This window comes from Myotis lucifugus, unplaced genomic scaffold (genome assembly GCF_000147115.1).
Source record: "Myotis lucifugus unplaced genomic scaffold, Myoluc2.0 scaffold_152, whole genome shotgun sequence".
In the NCBI taxonomy this organism is placed as follows: domain Eukaryota; kingdom Metazoa; phylum Chordata; class Mammalia; order Chiroptera; family Vespertilionidae; genus Myotis; species Myotis lucifugus.
This window is the reverse complement of record NW_005871200.1, coordinates 677,309-681,617: the sequence shown is the minus strand read 5'-3', so window position 1 is coordinate 681,617 and position 4,309 is coordinate 677,309.

Below are 4,309 nucleotides of genomic sequence, written 5' to 3'. Positions count from 1 at the left end.
TCCTTCCTTCCTTCCTTCCTTCCTTCCTTCCTTCCTTTCTCTCTTTCTTTCTTTTCCTTCCTCCTTCTTCTCCTCCCTGCCTCCTTTCTTTTCTTCCTCTCTTTATTTCATTTTTCTCTTTTAGTTTGACCTTCCTTTTTATTTTATCCCAAACAACTCACCTCTTTAAAATAATAATGATAATTCAAGCACAATCAGGTTTACAAGGTATTCAGGGGAACACGATGCTACATGTTATACTCCAAGGTTAACAATTGAGCCATAGGTAGGGATTTAGACATGCCCATGTGCCCATTCTTGGCCAAGTAAATCACTTTTGCTTCGCATGTACTGTAGTACTCTGTAATCTGAAACTTCCCATAATTGACACGCTTGCATTTTACCTCAGGGCTTGTTCCTTCATAAGTGACTACCTTTGCTTGTACCCTACTAGGCAGGAAGGCTCCATATTCCTTTAGGCCCCTTATTGTCTTCTCCTCTATGGGAGGGCAAGTCACTAAGTTTCAGGAAAAAGGGCTAAATCTATCATTTATGGTGTGTTGACCCTCTAGGAGGTGCTTTATAGAAATAATTTTGGGATTATAGTTTGTAGTTTCTATCTCCCTTAATTATCTACCTTATATTTGACATAATTGTTGAGGGGTGACCGTAGCATGAATGAACTTACAGGCTATGAAGTAATTGGTGCCAAAGGCTCAAATCATGGTGGGCTCAGGGTTTCCTTTCTACATTCCCTCCACATTATCTTGACTACAGATTATGTTTATTTAATCTGATTTTGAATTATGATGTTTTATTATGAATATAAAATCAATAGATTTTTTGAAGAAAATTTAGAAATCTCCCAAAGCAAACAGAAACAAATAAAATCATCCAGAATCTCAACTTGCAGATATAATACCCTTGAACATGTTGGTCTTTTTCATTTCAGTATTTGTTTTGTACATCCTACATTTGTAACCAAAGTGGAGTCTGTCACTTATATGTGGCTTTGTCTTTTGTCTTTGCTGAGTTAGCATTATATGGTGAGGATTTGATGATGATATCAAATACTCTTCAAAAACACAATTTTTAGATTGTACACATTTTCTGTCTTAGGTTTGTACTCTGATTTGGTTTCTCAATCCAGAGCCTCTCACTTTTGGGATAAAATTCTGTTCTTTTCAGTCCTCAGCTTCACCTTGGAATGAGGTCGCTTGGATGGCAAAACCGAGAAGTAAGGGGCCCCAGAGCCTGGTCTATACTGCTGTGTTCACTCTCCTTTGCCTTGTGACTCAAGAAGTCAGAAAATGGAAGGATCCCCGTTTGCTCTAGCGATGACTCTTTGGCGTTAAGGTTGCCAAAGAATAAAATCACATAAAGCCCTCATCCTCTGGACCTCTCCTGCTATGGCCGCCTGGCCTCTGGCCAGTTCTCCCTGCACTGCTGGGACTGCCCACCGTGCACTCCTGCATCTGCTTCCTTTCCACGGTACATGCTACCCACTTCCTCTCTCCCCCTTCTGTTTCTCTTACAAGTCTCAACATCTCCCCCTTGAAGCTTTCCCCTGTTCTCCACAGAATTAGGGGACCTTTCCTCTGAGAGATTGGCTTCATAGAGATTGGCTTTTCTGTCTTTTTAGAAACTCTAGGAGTTCTTTTCTTTGTTTATATTTCTATCGCCACCATTGTGGCAGCATGTGCTTGATTCACCTTTGTGATTTCAGCACCCAACTACCATGCTTGACCCAAAGCAGGCATGGGTGTTGAATGGTTAGATGATGGATAAATGAATGACTAAGTGGTCCACTCTGAAGTTACAGAATCAGAATGATGCTATATTTGCTCTAGACAGCATTGTAAAGTTAGGATTCCCACAATAAAGGGAAATGCTATTTTTTGTGTATTTTCAAATTCAAAATTAATATTTTAGATGCACTAAATACACCCATAAAAATATTGAATACCTCCCACCTTTCCAGCCACATTTTGCACATTTTGCATCTTCTCACTGTTCATGCGGCAGCCTTTGCAGGATCCTTCCTCCTGACTATGCTTCTATGCTCCTCACGGCATTTGCACCTGCTGGTCCCCCAAGAAGAAAATCTCATCCTTTTCCTTCTTACTATGTTAATTTCAGCTTATCATGAGATCTCCCATCCAGTGTTCTCTTCCTCAGGGAAAGCTTTTCTGGCCTCCTTTAATGAAAATAACAACAGTGGCAGTAAAAGTGGCTGGCATTTATGGACAGCATACTACACGACAGGCGCTGTAATAAGTACTTACATTGGTCATCTCATATAATCCCGACAACAACCTCTGAGATGTGGACCATCATGAACCCCATTTAAAAATCAAAAAGGGAAGCCCAGAGAATTTAAGCAGCTTATCCAAGCTAACACAGCAAAAGCATACTGAGCTGTTAGCCATGCATCCTCTTCATAGCTCTTATCACAGGTACAATTTGATCATCTACATGAGTTGCTGATTAATGTCTTTGTAACCCAGAAGGTTATGTGCTCAATATGATCACTATATTCCCAGCTCCTTTCTCAGTGTTAGGTGCAGTTTAAATAATCAATAAATATTCGTTAAGGAAATGTATTGTTTGAGCCAATATTTCAGGCTAGTATTGATCGAGCTGTGTTTCTATTTCCCTGTAACTGTCAAAAGGGAATTTTAATAACACATATTAGCATATAATCCTTTAATTAGAGTTCTATTTCTCACTGTGCCATCTATAATGATAGAGTTTGTGTATGATGACGGTAATTTAACTGGTCTCCCAGAGACATCACTATTAACTACACATCCCCTCTGGCCACAAAGGATGTTATTTTAGTCCCAGCAGACCAATATCTGGTTAGTGATGTAGCATGTTGCTGCATATAATCCTGAAACAATATATTTTGTCATTTAAAAAAAATGTTCTGCAACATGTTTGCCTTTTGGCCCAGTGGCGATGTTATGTCATTAACCAGGAATGTTTCCCTTGTATCCAAAGACAAATTTAGTTTAGAGAAATGTTATCAGCAGTTCACCAAGAGGTTTAATTGCATGCTTTAAATGTCAGAAGAGGGGAAGCCCTAGAAATTCAGGTTAAATCTATTAAGCTGAACATTCAGGATTTGGTTGGCCGCCAAAATACACCATGATAAGAGTTTCAAAAGCTAATAACAGAGGAGATTAAATTGGTGTCCGTTACAGATTTGTGAAACGCTATTTCTTTGCATTAAGACTTAACAGCTGAACTGAATAAAGTATTCACCCTTCAATTTTTTTTGTTCTATTTAGCTATAATTACTGTTTTTGCCCATGGATCCAATTCTCCTCATGGTGTCTTGGCACCATTCCTACATCAAAAAATCTGGTGAAAATTCTAAATAGCAGACCCTATGTACGATCCTTCATTTCTGTATGGGAAATGGTGCGGGGGAGAAAGGGACACCAACTAAACTGTGGTTAAGTTATAAATTATTTGTGGGTTGCAATTCTCATTGAACATGAGATGTTGTTGTTACTTCTTAACTACTCATTGACAAATCTCTTTGGGGGCTGTGTCTCTATCTATCACTGTATCAGACCCAGTGGATGCTTCGCAATGGATCATCTACATGAGTTCCATAGGTGGTCTAGACACAAACATTTTCCTGCATTACACAATTGATTTGGGTGATTTCTATTTCTCTGGGCACTTTACTGTTTATCTTTAAAAACCTAGAGTATAGCCCTACCTGGTTTGGCTCAGTGGATAAAGTGTCGGCCTGCGGACTGAAGGGTCCCAGATTCCATTCTGATCAAGGGCACAAGCCCAGGTTGCGGGCCCCATCCCCAGTAGGGAACATGCAGGAGGCAGCCAATCAATTATTCTCTTTCATCATTGATGTTTCTATCTCTCTCTCCCTTTCCCTTTCTCTCTGAAATAAATAAAAATATATTTTAAAGAATATTTTAAAAATCTAGGGTATAACACATGCTCATCTAATTGCAGATGTGTTAGTAATTTAACCGTATTGTCAGAACTTTGAAGAATTTTCTAGGAAATAGTTATTGCATAAGAACTGGTTGAACTAGTGTGTTCTAGGATGTGTCATGGGCTTCAAATCAGAAGATCTGTAAGATTGTCCTTACACTGGCGACTACTTGGGGCAATCTTGGGTTAGGCATTTTCATCTCCTCTTTCTTAAAATATGATGTGTAATCCCTACGCTGCCTTCCTGGCCAGTGCTGAGTTGAAGCAATGTGTCAGTGCTATCCACTTTTTCCACTATGACATTATCTTATTAGCTCCACCCTCAGCACTGCCAGTGCTATTATGGAAAGATTTTCTC